Genomic DNA, 17,485 nt, shown 5'->3' with positions numbered 1-17,485 from the left:
CTGGTCAGTGACCCTTCTTCGGAACATTTCCAAAGAAGGGTCACTGACCCGAAACGTTAACTCTGCTTCTCTCTCCACAGATGCTGCCAGACCTGCTGAGTATTTCCAGCATTTCTTGTTTCTATTTCAGATTTCCAGCATCCACAGTATTTTGCTTTTATTACACCAACAAGCCTTAAAAGATCCGAACACCCCCTATAGGCGCCAATGCGATCTTTGTTTCTTATGCCAGTTATTTTTTAAGGCTTCTTCGACTGACATTGGCCAATTATCACTATATTAGAGAATTTTCTATTAGATTCACTTCCACTGGAACTAGTCAAACTAATTTCTCAGGATCCTTCACGGTCGCTGAAGAGCAATAGAGAGTCTCTCTTCTGCTAGAGCTGGATTCAAACCTATGTCCTTGAGGTGGAAGGAAGATTCACTCTAAAACACTGCATCATAATCCCATCTAACTCTGGTGTGAGGGAAACAGTTACCATTTCAGGCTGATGACCTTTCATCTGAACTAGAAAAAAGGTAGAGCTGTAACAGGTTTTAAGCAACTACAGCAAACATGAGAAGGGAAACGGAAAGCAATGAAGATGAACAAGGTAAAAGAGACAAACAAAATCTCGGAGAGAAGAGCAGAGCTTCAAGGTAGGCATTCCTGTCATTTTGGATTTTTGCTAAAGTCTGTTCAATGAGGATAAACTGTTTCATTGGAGTTGCATTCTGTCACTTGAAATTTGCACAAACATGCATCTAATAGCATCAGTTAATCTCGTGTGACATGAAGGCTGCGTATCCCATCATTTCTGTAGTTTATTTCCTCTCAGAAATGCCAGGTTAACATACTACTGAAATTGATGGTTCTTGTAGTCTTTGAGTACCTGGCTCAACAACTCTTTATTTCTTGGTACATTAGTCAAACAGGCCAGCAATCTTACTCTTGAATAATTTGTCATATGCACTTCCAGTACGAAGAAATACGGCAGTAACAAGTTCGCATTTTATACTGACCTTCCTGTTTCATGCATAAGTAATGCATCATCCCTAGTAGGCATCTACTGTACAAGAAAAATAATTTGTCCTCCAAGTATGAAATGGAAGGGAAGACAGACTGTTCTTCTTGCCTGTCTTTTTCTCTTTGAAGGACCAAAAGGAGGCAGTATGAAGAATCTATCCATTTCATCAGTTACTGGACTTTTTGGTTTTACCATATTCAGTTATAACTTCTGAATACAGTGCTCAGTGGGTAGTACTCTAACCTCGAGACAGAAAATCATGGGTTTGATTTCCACTGCAGACATATGAGCGCAAAATCTCAGCTGACACTTCAGTGCCTGACTGAGGGAGCACTGCACTGTCAGAGGTGCCATCTTTCTAATGAGACATTAAACTGAGATTCTGTCTGCCCTCTCCATTGAATGTAAAAGATCACATGGCACTATTTGAAGGCGGGCAGGCAAGTGCCCGTAGTGTCCTTGCCGATACTAATCCCTTAACCCACGTCACCAAGAAAAAGGATTATTTGGTGCTCATCACATTTGGTTGTGGGACGTTGCATTGCGCAAATTTGGCTGCCACACCTCTTAATTTACAACAATGACTACGCTGGCTATAAAGTGCTTTGAGACATCAGAGGTCGTGAAAGGTGCTATGCAGATTAAAGATCTTTCTTACGTCAGAATTTTGCAGTCATTCTCAAGTAATATGTTATTTCTTCTGGATTGTAGTTTACTCCCCACGTGCTGGAACTTGAGAAGTTTGGAACGCCATGGATCGGAATTTTACATTGGCCGGGAGGCCTTGCCCACCATCCAAAAAGTCGGGGGCGAGCCCACCTCCTCTGGGCCTGGCAAGCCACACCAGGATTTTTGCTTTCCAAGCCCTTAATTGGCCTTGGGCGGGGCTTTCAACACCTTGAGGCTGAAAGTCCCACCTAATGGAGGCGCTGGCCAAGCTTTTAGTCCCAGCAACGCCACCAGGTCAGTGGCCACTGCTGGGACTGCACCTAGCCAACAGAAACAAGAAGGGACGACAGCCCCAGAAAGATATTATGTTTTTGGGATCTCGCCAGGGACAATCAACCAGGTCCCAGCGAAGCAAGGGGAGGATCAATTGTTGGGGGTGGGGGTTAGTGTTGTGCGATGGGGGAGGTTGGGGGCTTTGGGGTTGGCCCTCCTTGGGACACAGGATGCCCGATCAGGAGGGCCCTTTCTCTTCCCCCCCACCGCCACAACGGAAGAAGGCTGCCAGGTTTTACCTGGTGGTGTTCTTGGTGCCTTTGCCATCCAGCCACCAAGGGTAAACTACCAGCAGTGGCAGGAGAAGGCCCTTAAATGCCTGGGGTGGGCGGGCCATTTCTCGCTGCCACTGCCCTGTGTAAAATTGCAGTGGGGGCAGGGATGCTTCGGGGTGGTCCCCTCTGCCTCCCACTGAAATCTTTCCATCTCTCTACCATTCTTTCCTCCTTAAGACCTACCTTTTTGACCCAGCTTTAGGTCATTGGGCCCAATATCTCCCTATGTGGCTTGGTGTCAAATTTTGTTCGATAACACTCCCGTGAAACACCTTGGGATGTTTTAGAACTTTCAAGGTTTTTTCAAAAAATTTGTTCTTGGGACATGAGCGTAGCTGGCAAGGCCAGCATTTATTGCCCATTCCTAATTGTCCTTGAGCAGGTGGTGATGAGCTGCCTACCACTGAGTGGCTTGCTAGGCCATTTCAGAGAGCAGTTAAGAGACAACAACATTGCTGATCCCCAAAGTTTATTCAGTAAAACTGCTGAATACCCATCTGACATTATAACCTTCATTCTCCAGTCTTGATCATTTTTTGTCTGCCTACAGGTAACACTTCCACAGTCCCAGCAGCACAAGAGCTCGGGCTTTCCATGGACCATTTGATCATCTTCATCAACATTAATTCCCATCTTCCAATCCTGTTAATTAATAAAATGTTTGTCTTGCTTTTTCTTTTGCGAAGATGTTATTGGATAAAACATTAAACTATTGCATTAAGAAATAAAGCTTAGAAATAGCTGTGGTAATAACATATAATTACATACAATGTTCTCATGAGATTCCTCCATCTGCTGTTTCAATAAAGGTGTTAACCCCCTTTAAAATAAGGTGGTTATTAAACAGAAACTTTTAATGCACCGAGTATTTTTATTCAGCTGATTGCTAGATATTATTACTCCCAACAGGCTCTTGAAAATAGCAATTCGGAGAAATCATTTTACTCTGCTGGAAGTGACATAATACTGCTGGTAAGATAAATTATTGGGGGAAAAACAACAGAATTCACTTAAATAAAAGCAAAATACTGCAGATGCTGGAAATCTGAAATAAAAACAGGAAGTGCAGGTCTGGTAGCATCTGTGGGGAGAGAATCAGAGTTAATGTTTCAGGTCTGTGACCTTTCATCAGAACTGACAAAGGTTAGAAATGTTATTTGAGCAAGTGAAGAGGTCATTTGGGGATGGGGATGGGGAGGGGGTGGGTGCAGTGGAAGAAGAACAAAAGGGAAGGTCTGTGATAGGGCAGAGGGCGGGAGAGATTAAGTGACAAAGATGTCATGAAACAAAAGGCAAAGGGAGTAGTAATAGCCATAGTAAAAGACAAAGTATTTGTCCAGAGACAGTGTTAATGGCTGAATTAACTCGATGCCTTTTGGTGGAATTAAAGGTTCGACAATCAAAGTTCATTATTACAAGCTTGTGAAGAAGAAAAGGGACTTAGGTTAATATAGTACCTTTCATGACCTCAAGACGTCACAAAATACGTCACAGGCAATGCAGGATTTTTGAAGGACAATGTAGGAAAATGTGGCACCAGTTTGCACACAGCAAGGCCTACCAACAGTTATGAGACAAATGACCGCATAATCTGTTTTAGTGATACTGGTTGAGAGGTAAATATCAGTCCAGACATAAGGAGAAATATCCTGTTCTTCGTCAAGCAATGACATGAAATTCTTTATAAGCAAACACAACCTTGGTTTATCATCTGAAAGATGGAACCTCTGCAGAAATGCAGCCCTCCCTCTATACCACACTGAAGGGTCTAGCTTGATTGTTTGCTCAAGTCCTGGAGTGCGACTTGAAGGTGCAATCTTCAGACTCAGAGCCAAGAGAACTACCACTGAGCCAGGAGAAGGGGCAGAACTAATTGTTCCTCATCACAGTCATCACATTGAGGTTTAAGTTCCTCTGAAGACATTTAAAATGACTCTATGAAGACTGGGGAGGCGTGCATAATGACGATAATCACAATTCTGTTAGTTTTAAACAGGGACATCATTAACCAAATCAAAAATTGAAGTAACTGATATTTAAAGTGTGCTGGAATTCTTAGTTTTCTGCATTTTTATTACTGCATTAAATACTTTATAAAAAAAACCCTTAAAGAGTTGAAGATAAATTGATTATAAGGAAATAATTAGACTTGAAATTTAACATTTTCCTTTGTTGATTCATAAAGCAAGGGAAACTGACTATAAATTTTGCATCACGGTGATTGTCACTTAATATACTAAATCCTTCACGACTGTTTCATGAGCTCATGAAATATTAAACCATATTATTCTAAAAGCACTGTATTTAAAGTGCATTGAGATTCTCATATTCCTTGTCGTTCCCACTTCCTCCCAGCGGAATAAAATGTGTGAACATTAAAAAAAGGGTGACGCGGTGTTTAATAGGGTCAGTGAAAAAGAATATGTAATCCACAGAAAAACTAGATATTTTATTTTTATATCTACATTTTCTTCCATATTCTTTTGACATAAGGAATTCCCTTTCCTCTAAAATGCAAATATTTGCCTCTGCATACTGTTGCTCCTCTCTATGTTCACCTACAGTTGAAATCAGCATTCTCTACAGACTTTTCCTCTACCCTCCTATTGAGGTTCTCAAGACTGTGGAACTCCTCTCATCCCTTTCAGTCATTTTCTTTCCTCTCTCAAGCTATAAGATTTAAAATCCATAATTGTCATAATTGAGTCACCTTTTCCTCTCCTCCCTCATCTCTTGCTTTTCAACCTTGGTGATGTTCTGCACTATGGACCTTGGCTCTTCTCTCAGATGCGATGGTTGGTGAGTGACTTTGCTTTCACCACCATGTTTTGGAATCAACAGCTGGGAGGTGGGCAAAGCAACCTGCCAGAGTTCAAGCTGGTTGAGGTCAGGAAGCTAGTGTAGCTACAGAATCACTGGCAAAGACCCCCATTCCATCACTCCATGGTATAAAACAATTCCTTTTGCTTATGAGGCCAAAGTTAAACACGACTTCGTAAAAGGAACAATGAGTTTATTTTTTGTTAAGGTTGCACCACTTTAACTATACTGTACACTCCATTTTTTGGAGGAGAGAAAAAGAGAAAGGTTTGGAAAAACCAGTAGAGATTACCATCAGAGAGGCATGATCAGAACATTGTTACGATAAACTAGATAGCTCTACAGTATTGGATGCTTGAGTTACAAGAATGTTTTCGACTTGCAAGATTCTGAGCCATAAACTGTTTGCCATGTAGATTCAGATTAGACTACTGCCATGAACATTCTGGTGTGCATTGCTTGATACCACAGATATTATTCATGTTTTTAGGATACAAATTGCAGCTTCTATTTAGATAGGATCTTAGGAACATACAGGTAAAAACCACATACCAACCTGCTGGTCCCAAAGTTTGAAAAACACCATTCCATTTTTTTTCCCCCCTCACACTCCAATCTCTTTCACTGCCAAGCATTGATCCAGTTCCCTTTTGAGCATCGCTGCCTGGGCAGTCTATATAAAGTAGTTATATCCAAATTATCTTTTCACCTTCTGAGTTAGGCTCTGAGCTCCTCATTATAGAGTTGGTGATTATGTCAAACATATTATCTTATTCAGGGTCAAGTTTATCTATGCCCCAAAGAACTACAAATATCACAACAAGATATCCTCTGAGCTTTTCTCAATGTGAACATTGTTGGGGTGGGATTAGTCTTTGCTGGCCATGCAAAACAGGCTCGGAGTGAATTTGCAGATGATTTTTCAGAGTGTCCGATCTTCTTTCGACTGAAGTTGACAGAGCAATAGTTCAAACTTTTTTGGGAGACTTGTTTGAGTCTGACTTTTGCTTTTACTTGATTTGATATTAAAAATCATGGCAATGTTTTCCAAGTTAATTAAAAATAAAAGCTAGCGTAGTGAAAAATCAACTACTGATTCATTCAGAGATCGTTTCGCGCTGTTGACATCGACCAATTTTAACCCTGCCAAGTTTCCATAGTCTCATCTCAGAGAATAAAAGATAGAATTTAGTTGTCTTTCATTCTACCCAGTGTAAAGCACAAACTAATTTTCAACATCACCTGGTCACACATGCTCTTATTTACTTTCTTCACAGCTGCTGGAAAACATGCTGATAGCTCACTGAACCTATTTCCTGACATTATCAATGATATTCCAGTGTCTCAGTTATGTGGGCTTTCTTACCCACTAGAGGACATTAAGATCTAATGTGATGACACTACAGTTGCATTAGCAGAGAATGCTTTGCAGTAGATCACAGAGAAATTCTAAGAGCATCGAAGTGATAAATGCAGTGAACTCTTCTGCAGCCCCTTGCAACCATAGACTGGGCCCAGCGGCTATTCAATTAACCAACGGCATTAAAATGGAAAAAGAACTCAATATCTTTAAAAAATATATATATATATAGCAGGATTTAACTATTTTTCATCTCAATGCGTAAAGGCTTCTAAGTAAACCAAATTCACTATTAAATAAGTAATGCTTTCAGTTGTACATATACATGTAGCTAAGTTGATCTTATCTGTTGGTTGATGGACAAATGACTGCAGTCATTCTGACTATGAGTGCTGAAAGGCAATTGCTGTTCTTTTTGCAATCTGGATCACAGCACAGAGAGCGACTGATTTCTCTTTGAGCGTTGCAGCTTATGGGAGTAATTTTAATCAATTTTCTTTGAATTTGCCACAGACATAAATTAATGATTGGAAGCTTTCCTTAAATTGCGCAATCTGAGAAAAGATGAAATATAATTTCATAACTTTGTAAAGGGTACAAAGAGTAGCAAGTGAATGCTGGGAACAGAAAAGATCTGTTCTGTGGATGGGTTACAGAGCTGGCAATTTATAAAGTAGACATTCCTCAGTAGCTGAGTTATAAGCTCTTCGATGACACTTGTTCTATATTCCATGGACAGAAATAAATAAGATCCTTGTGAATGCCATTAGAGTTAGACCACATAAAAGAAACAAGATGTGCCTGAAAGTAGAGATGTACCAATTTGTCTTAAATGCCAGGAGAGAAAGAGTGTCAATGGTAACAGCATAATCCAGTACAATAATCAAAGAATGTCATTTTCTTCACTTATAATCCGGCTATTTCATTCTTATTATTTTACATTTCCCTATTATTTTCCTTCAATCCATTGACCTATGAGTGTACTTCATAAATTCAGTGCCAATCTTTTCTCTACTCTGATGACAGTCAGTATAATATGCATTTCATTGACCCCTCTACACTACTAAGATACATGCCTGTTATATTATCTTTGAAAACCTGGATGAAGGTCCAAGACCAACTCACACTTTTCAGGAATGCTGACCATTTTAGCACAGAAGTATCACCGAGCAAATCATAGCAAAATAACATGATTAAGTTAAATTCAGCTCACCAGAGGTTAAATCTGCAACATGCAGCTTCTGGGAAACTTGGATTAGATTCAGACAAAGCATTTATCCAGATTGTTTGAGACAATGGAGGCTCATTAAAAATATTCTGACATGAGTTGTTGCAATGCCTCATTCACTTGAACGCAGCAGGATGCTGGGAGAGAAATTGAGGTCAAGTCTTTGTTGTCCTGCCCAGCTAGAGAAAAGAAGAATAAAAACACACCATTAGGAACTGCCCAATTGATATGGGAAGCAAGATGGATGCAGAGAGTGAGCATGCTCTCCTTAAATTTAATGCAAGTCATGTTCAGAGAAATTACTGGTCAGTAAAATTGCATTGAGCCTGTTAACTGGGGTAGTGTGGGATGTTTTGTTACTTGCTATCATATACAAAAGGTTACAAAATAATTTAAAAATTCATTGTAGTAGTTGCTCCATTTATTCACATATTATGTGAAAAATAATCAGCTTGTTAATTTATAATCTGTCCTCATCTCACTGAAGTGTTCACATAAACCTTCATAAAGATTGGTGAAGATCACACGGTGTCACATCTGAGATTACAGCATCTAGTTCAAGAGGTTTTCATCGTTATGACTCCAGGTCACCCTAGATATTGGGTAGTAGAGGTGAGGGATGTGGGTTTTACTTATGGAAGAGACAGTGAGCCTGTGGGAGTGTCTAGTATTGAGCTGAATTTATAACACAGGTGTTATGAAAGTGCTTCCATATTTTTTGTGAAGTATATGTTTTTGAGGACATATTTAAATTGTGAAGATGGATTCATTGGAAGACTGAAAATTTCATAGAAGCTGGACTTTGCTTTGTGGTTGACAGTTCATTGAATGGACACTAAGATGTTGTTTAAAAACAGCCTCGCTGGAAGTCATATGCATTGAGCAATAATCAATTGAAACCTTGGCGACCTGGTGAAGATATTTACTGAGAAGTGACAGGCCAAGATTTAGAGGGGTCAGGAGGCTTCACTCTTGACATATTGGGCTGAATTTTGTCAGTGCGCTGCACTTGGCGGTGGCGCGCTTTGTACTCAGTGGCCTTCCGACATGGAAGTGCCGCCAATAAGCCCCCACGATATTTCACACGCGGGCTCATATACATGGAGGGGGCCCAGCGGCCACCCCCTCTACATCTTCAGAGGTGGCCATTGCGTCTCCAGCAACAGCGTCCGGCACCAACGCACAGGCGCAATTTTTAAAGGGCTTCAAGCCCTTCAGTGCTTTTTAAACGCTTAAAGGGACAGGGATGTGCAAACATCGAATAATATTTTATTGACATTTCCAATCTCCTCTCCCGCCGCCCCCCCCAAATGAATAATTGGATTTTTTTTTGTCCTACTCCCCCCCACCCCCGCCAAAAAAGCGAGTTTTCAGTCACAACCTTTCCCCTTGAACTTTATTCCCTTTGACCCTAAACCCCTTTCCACCATCCCCCAACCAATAGGAGCGGTTTTCACCTCTCCTCCACCCCTCCTGCCCTGAAATTTTCAGTCCTCCCCCTCCCCACCAGTGTCTCACCTCGAGTTGCAGCTGGCAGCCATAAAATCGACATGGGACAGCCTCCGGGACCAGGTACATTCATCTGCATTTATTTTAATTGATTCTAATATTTAAATGAAGGCCCTGCCGCCAAGGGGCAGGGGGACCACACTGAGGCCTTGCTGCTGCCGGCAAAATGTAGCAGGGCCTTCTAGGTGTCAGGGGTCATGACAGGCCACTCCCGCAAGTATTTTATGGGCCCCCCCCGTTACGACCTCTGATGTTGAGGGGCTGATAAAATATAGCACATTATTTTTGGTTTTGCTTTGGATAGTATGTTGGGGTGTGAACTGTTTTAAGACAGTTAGAGAAAACCAGCCAAGGGAACAGTCACCATCAGCTCATCCTTTTCCATCTCTGAGAACTTCCTGAGAATCAAGTGTAAGAAATAACAAAACTGATGCCTCATTTCTCCTGGAAAGTCTGCCAACATGTCCTCAATGTTGCTTGAAAAGAACTGTTCTAGAAAGATCACAGTGACAGCCGTCTACAAATATTTGGGATGCCAGACCAAAAAGGGACAACTGACATCTTTCCATATCTTCTCTTTATTCTTCAAGAATTAGCCAATATTGGTCAAAGTATTCTTTCTTTTGTCTTTTTTTGGTAACAGATCTCTGCAGAGAGAATTTTTGTATTTTTTCAGTGTGTGTGTGTGCGCGCGCGCATGGAGAATATAAAAGGGAACTTTCATATTTCAATCTGTGTGTTATTGCTTTGCTTCGTTACTGATTAAGTCTTGCTTGATAATAAACTGATAATTTTGTTGTTTATTAAAGAAACCTGGATGGAGTATTTTATTCTGGGATAAAGAGTAGAATCTATGATTGACTGCATCAGTAACTGGGTAAACATTAAAAAAAAAATGTTGTGACCTGTGAAGAAGTGGAACTAGAAAATACAGAGCACTCTTACTGCCTTAGTGGTAACACAGGGTATCAGCAAGGCTGAAAAACAATTGGACAGAGATGAGGAAGCAACTTAGTTGGAAAAACTTTGCAAGGCCCATGACTCCCTTCTCAGGGCTCCTCGAGATACGGAATAAATATGGCCTTATCAGTCTTGGCAAGAGCACATAAAAAAATGTAAAAGCAAACTGAAGTCATATTGTAATAAAGCTAACATATAATAAATACTGAGGACAATGGATCTAAAAAAAAAATCATATTATTTAGTCAACCCATGGATCAGTTTCACTTTTGGTTGCTTGTTATTTATTATGAACTTCTCCGAAAACCTTGCTTCATTTACGGTACTACGTGGAGCCCTCCAGCACTGCTGAAGGACACCAAATAACAGATAAGGAAGGATTTTTTGAGTAGTGATGTGACGAGGTCAAGATCTCTACCTCATGGATTTACAGCGCTGTTTCTATAGACAAATGTGGAGGAATATACACAAACAAAAATAATTATTTTTATAAAAATAAAATTAAGTTCATGAAAATTAACTGAAATATGATTAAAATTTGAGAGAAACAGTTGAAATTAAAACTAAAATTGAATTAGTTCTCGGTCAATAATCAAGTTTTTGAACACATGTTGGGAATTGAAATTGGTGAATTGTCTCAGTTGTTATTCTTTACAATGTGGAACTGACATGTACCCTTGTAGAGACTAGTGCCTCTCATCTTTCTTGGCTTACTGACAATCACTGATATGTCAGGTCTCCATTCAGGGCCACGGTGCCTTTCCTGGCATATGAAGCCCCAGGCCCAGCCTGACCTATCATTTGCCTTGCAAAGACTCGCTGAACATTTTGCTATCCTGCAAGTCAACACAGAAACTGGAAGAAGCAATGGAGACCAACCATAACCATGTGTACATGCTTACTTCCTGTTGAAGTCACTGTGTAGTAGAACCTCTGCAGATATTCAGAGCTTAAATTTCTGACAAACTTTTTCCAAGACCGAAACAGAAAAACTGGAGGAAAACCAAAACCCATAGATCTCCTGAAGACGATAAATAAAATTAAGATTAAAACCCAAGATCCAGAAAGACTGAGCTTATTTTTTTTTAAAGAAGTGATGCACACAGTCATGGAAATACAAAAGTGATTGCGTATTAATTTTCAAAAGGAATCAATGGAGGCTCTCATCTCAGTTTACGTAAATCATTTTTTTAATGAGAAACCAAAATGAAACATCCAGGCCAGGCATCCAGGAGTAAAGCAAGTTGAAAAGAGGAGGAAGAATTCTAAGATAAGCAAATAATGGTCATCTACCAAGAAGACAGGACCAGGACTGATGTCCGAGGGCGAGTATTTGCTAGAGTAGTTGGGGAGGGTTTAAACTAAAATGGCAGGGGGATGGGAACCTTTGCAAGGAGTCAGAGGAAGGGGGATCAAAGACAAGAACAAAAGACAGTAAGGGGAAAAAGAAAAGTGATAGGCAGAGAAATCAAGGGCCAGAATCAAACAGGGCCACAGTGAAAAATAGTGGGAAGGGGCCAAGTAATGTTAAAAAGACCAGCCCTAAGGCTTTGTGCCTTAACGCGCAGAGCATTCGCAATAAAGTGGATGAATTCATCGCGCAAATAGATGCAAACAGGTATGATATAGTCGGGAATATGGAGACATGGCTGCAGGGTGACCAGGGATGGGAAATGAACATCCAGGGGTATTCAGTATTTAGGAAGGACATCCAAAAAGCAAAAGGTGGTAGAGTTGCATTGCTGGTTAAAGATGAAATTAATGCAATAGTGAGGAAAGATATTAGCTCTAACGATGTGGAATCTGTATAGGTACAGCTGAGAAACACTAAGGGGTAAAAAACGTTAGTGGGGGTTGTATATAGACCCCCAAACTGTAAGTGGTGATGTTGGGAATGGCATTAAACAGGAAATTAGAGACACATGCGATAAAGAAACATCTATAATTATGGGTGAATTTAATCTGCATATAGATTGGGCAAATCAAATTAGTCACAATACCATAGAGGAGGAATTCATGGAGTGTATGTGGGATGGTTTGCTGGACCAATAAGTTGAGGAACCAATGAGGGAACAGGCCATCCCAGACTCGGTATTTTGTAATGAGAGAGGAATAATTAACAATCTAGTTGTGCGAGACTCCTTGGGGATGAGTGACCATAATATGATAGAATTCTTCATCAAGATGGAGAGTGATGTGGTTGATTCTCAGACTAGGGTCCTGAATCTTAATGAAGGAAACTACAAAGGTATGAGGCGCGAGTTAGCCATGATGGACTGGGAAACTTTACTTAAAGAGATGACGGTGGATAGGCAACGGCAAACATTCAAACAGCGCATGGATGAACTGCAACAATTGTTTATTCCTGTCTGGCACAAAAGTAAAACAGGAAAGGTAGCAAAACCATGGCTTACAAGGGAAATTAGAGATAGCATTACATCCAAGGAAGAGGCGTACAAATTCACCAGAAAATACAACAGCCCTGAGAATTGGAAGCAGTTTAGAATTTAGCAAAGGAGGACCAATGGATTGATTAAGAAGGGGGAAATAAAGTACGAGAGTAAGCTTGCAGGGAACATAAAAACTGACTGTAAAAGTTTCTATAGGTAAGTGAAGAGAAAAAGATTGGTGAAGACCAATGTAGGTCCCTTACAGTCAGAAACAGGGGAATTTATCATGGGGAACAAAGAAATGGCTGACCAACTAAATGCATACTTTGATTCTGTCTTCACAAAGGAGGACACAAATATCATATATGAAAGGGAAATTGCGCTTGACAAATCTACTAGAATTCTTCGAGGATGTAGCTAGTAGAGTTGATGAGGGGGAGCCAGTGAATGTGGTTTATTTGGACTTTCAGAAGGCTTTCGACAAAGTCCCACATAAGAGATTAGCATGTACAATTAAAGTGCATGGAATTGGGGGTAATGTATTGCGATGGATAGAAAATTGGTTGGCAGACAGGAAACAAAGAGTAGGAATAAACAGGTCTTCTTCCGAACGGCAGGCAGTGACTAGTGGGGTACCATAGGGATCGGTGCTAGGAGCCCAGCTGTTCACAATATATATTAATTATTTCGATGAGGGAACTAAATGCAATATCTCCAAATTTGCAGATGACACAAACTGGGTGGGAGGGTGAGTTGTGAGGAGGATGCAGAGAGGCTTCAGGGTGATTTGGACAAGTTAAGTGAGTGGGCAAATGCATGGCAGATGCAGTATAATGTGGATAAATGTGAGATTATCCACTTTGGCAGCAAAAACAGGAAGGCAGATTATCTGAATGGCTACAAACAGAGAGGGGAATATGCAACAAGACCTGGATGTTCTCGTACACCAGTCACTGAAGGTAAGCATGCAGGTGCAACAGGCGGTAAAAAAGGCAAATAGTATTTTGGCCTTCATAGCGAGAGGATTCGAGTACAGGAGCAGGGATGTCTTGCTGCAATTATACAGGGCTTTCGTGAGGCCACACCTGGAATTTTGTGTGCAGATTTGGTCTCCTTATCTGAGGAAGGATGTTCTTGCTATAGAGGGAGTGCAGCTAAGGTTTAGCAGACTGATTCCTGGGATGGCAGGACTGACGTATGAGGAGAGATCGAGTTGGTTAGGATTATATTCGCTGGAGTTCAGTAGAGAGTGAGAGGGGAATCTCATGGAAACCTATAAAATTCTAACAGGACTTGACAGGGTAGATACAGGAAGGATGTTCCTGACGGTGGGGGAGCCCAGAGTCAACGGTCATAGTCTAAGGATATGGGGTAAACCTTTCAGGACTGAGATGAGGAGAAATATTTCACCCAGAGAATGGTGAGCCTGTGGACTACCACAGAAAGCAGTTGAGGCCAAAACATTGTATGTTTTCAAGAAGGAGTTAGATATAGCTCTTGGGTCTAAAGGGATCAAAGGATATGGGGAGAAAGCAGGAACAGGTCACTGAGTTGGATGATCAGTCATGATCATAATGAATGGTGGAGCAGGCTCACAAAGCCGAATAGCCTACTCCTGCTCCTATTTTCTATGTTTCTATGTAATAGTTAATGCTCTAGCACAGATCCTTATAGGATGCCACTAGTCACTTTCTTCTAATTAGAGTACAAACCCATTATCTCTACTCTCGCTCTCCTACTGCCTAACCAAGTCAATAATTTGCCTTTAGTTCCATGGGCTTCAATTGAAGCTAGCAGTCTCTTATATGGAATCTCATTGAATGTCTTCGGAAAGTCTATGTAAACTGCATCCATAGACATTTCCCTGTTAATTTAGTTACTTCCTTAAAATGTTTACTTAGCTTCTGAGACATGGTCTACCTTTAACAAACCTGTTGCAAAACATACTGTGGATGCTGGAAATCAAATAAGAATGGAAAATGTTGAACAGTCATCGACCCGAAACGTTAAAACTGTTTCTCTCTCCACAGATGTTGCCAAAGCTGCTGAGCATTTCCAGAATTTTCTGTTTTCATTTTACAAATCTCTGTCGTGCTTTCTCTGACAAGCTCAAATTTCTCTTAAGCACTCAGTAACTCTGTCATTAATTATAGATTCCAATAACTTCTCCACAACAGATGTTAAATAATGGGTCTATAATTTCCTAGCTTCGCGCTCTCACTTTTCTTAAATAATGGAGTTATGTTTGTTATTGTCCAAACGAAGATGACAATTCCTGAAATCAAGACAGTTTTGGAAGTAAAGTATCCACTTCCTTTAACACTCTGGGATGGAAACAACAAGTCCTGGGGATTTGTCAGACTTTAGTGCCATTACTTATTCCTAATACTGCTTTCTTGCTTATGTTAACATTAGTGAGCTCCAGATTCATTATTAGTTTCGCTGAAACGTCAGGTATGTTATCCTCTTCCTCGACTGTGAAGACTGACACACAGTAATTTTCAACAGGTCTTCCATTTCCTTATTCTCATTTGCAATATTATTTGTTTTTAAAGGGGCACATTATTCGTAAGTCACACTTTTCTTCGAATTGTAAAAACTTATTGGCCGGAATTTTACGCCACCCCAGCAGGTCGGATGGTGGCGTGGGGGCAGTGTAAAATTGAGCGGCAGGCTCCTGAAGGCCTACCCCCCGGGGATGTGAAAGGCCACCCAGCGACAGCTGCCGGCCTTTCCGTGCCGGGGTGGGGGGGGCATGGCAGTCGGGCACAGGGTGCCCGATTGAGGGCCGCCCCTGCCTCCCAACCCACCCCCAGGATCCAAGACGCCCCCCTCCCCCCAAACGACTACCCTAGCCTCACCAGGGCACAACCGATCCCCCTGGAGAGGCGACCCAAACTTCCCCAGTCTCTCGGCTCCATCAGGTCGGCTGGGCTGCAGTCCCAGCAGTGGCCACCACTCCTGGTGGCGCTGCTGAGACTAAGAGCTGCCGACCCGCGGCTCACTGAGATGGGACCTCCTCCCTCAAGTGGATGGAGGTCCCGCCTCGGGCCAATTAAAGCCTGGGGATCTGTAAAATACGGGACGGATCACCAGGCTGGGCAGAAGCGGGGTCGTCAACGACAATTACGTCGGAGTCTGGCTCCCGTCCACCCACTGTAAAATTCCGGCCATTATGTTGCACAATTTTGTTCACCACCATCCTGTTCTTAAGCACTAAGGGGATGGTAATGACATGGAAATTGTCTCATAGGTTTGTAGTGATGTGAAACTTAAAGCTCACCTCTACTTATCTGCTAAAATTTGTGAATATGGGAATTTCATCCTCCATATTGTTCTTCAGTTTGTGTACATGGTCATATCAAGTCCTGCTGTCTTGCAGGCCCCCACCTGCCAAGAATGAGGCACATTAATTTCACCACATGGACATTAAATTTCAAATTGTTGCTGGGAAGAAGAGAAGGCCTGTTACAAGGAATTGCCAGGCCCCGGGCCGTAAAGACATTTTTGCATATTAGCAGACAGTGTTGGGACAAAGGAGCTATCCCCTGCTCCCACACAATACACAGAACAGACCCAGTCAAACCAGTTGGTCAAGTGGTCACCCTGTTGGCCAATTTGGGGAGTTTTATGTTGTAGAGACAGTGTTTGAACTGGCAGAAAGTAGAATGCTCCTGGATTAAAAAGACCTCTCCTGGCTGGCTCGTGACAGCCTCTCCTGTCTGTTCCCATCTGTTTCTCACCAGCTTTGGAATCCATTGAAGACACATGAACCCCAAGAGAGAAAAGTCTCCTATAGTGAACAAGGTTTAATAATACTGGGCCCCAACAAAACGCAAGATCTACTTACAAGCAAGGACTACATAGTGAGCTTGAAGACCCATCACAAAAAGCTCTTCAGATATTGCCTCAAACTTTTCCACTTTATTTCTTCTGTTCTTTTCTGTCCCTATCTGCATGTGTGTATCACGTATGCATGCTAGCGTGGGCGCGTCGTGTATCCATAGGTGTTAACTGAATTAGAGTTTAATATTAAGTATTAATAAATTTCAATCTTTCTTTGTTAAACTAAGAAAACCTGTGTGAGTATGCTGCTTTCTTTGCCTTATAATTGGAAAGCGGTGAACAAGGATTCACCAAGGGGGAGCTAAAAACACGGTGCGTTTAAAATTAAACCCTGTTATAGTAAGATCAGGTAAAAACAGAAAAGGATCTCCAGACCTCTTTCTTACCTGGTCGTAACACCTGGAATCTGATGATTAGAGTAAATACATATTATCTCTACTCTTGCTCTCCTACTGCCTAACCAGGTCAATAATTTGCCTTCAGTTCCATTGGCATCAATTGGAGCTAGCAGTCTCTTATATGGAATCTTATTGAAGGTCTTCTGAAAGTCTATGTAAACTAAAAAGCAGTTTGTACCAGCTGGACATGAAACCAAGAATGATTCAAAAAAAGGAAAAAAAAAAACTGCTTTCTAAGCAAATGAATCCCATGGGATTACAGGGGTAGTGGCAGTATGGATACAAAATTAGCTAACCAGAAGAAATCAGTCGTGGTGCACGGCTATTTATCAGACTAAAGGAAAGTACACAGTGGTATTCCCCAGGGGCCAGCCTTAGGACCATGGCTCTTTTTGATATATATTAATGATCTCAATTTGAGTATGGGAGGCATAATTTTGAAGTTTGCAATGGCACAAAACTTGGAAATATGGTGAAGAGTGAGGAGGATAGTAGCAGATTTTAGGAGGACATAGACTGGTGAAATGGGCAGATTCAATTCAATTCAGAGAAGTGTGAATTGATGTGTTTTGGAAGAAAGAATTGGAAGAGCTAAATGGTACAATCTTAGGCAAGGAAGAGAGTGATCTGGGCAGGAGTGGGGTGGATCTCTCGCATACACTAATCTTTGAAGGTGGCAGGACAAGT

Source organism: Heterodontus francisci, chromosome 22 (assembly GCF_036365525.1).
Source record: "Heterodontus francisci isolate sHetFra1 chromosome 22, sHetFra1.hap1, whole genome shotgun sequence".
Classification (NCBI taxonomy): Eukaryota; Metazoa; Chordata; class Chondrichthyes; order Heterodontiformes; family Heterodontidae; genus Heterodontus; species Heterodontus francisci.
The sequence above is the reverse complement of the archived record's forward strand: the minus strand, read 5'-3'. Positions refer to the sequence as shown.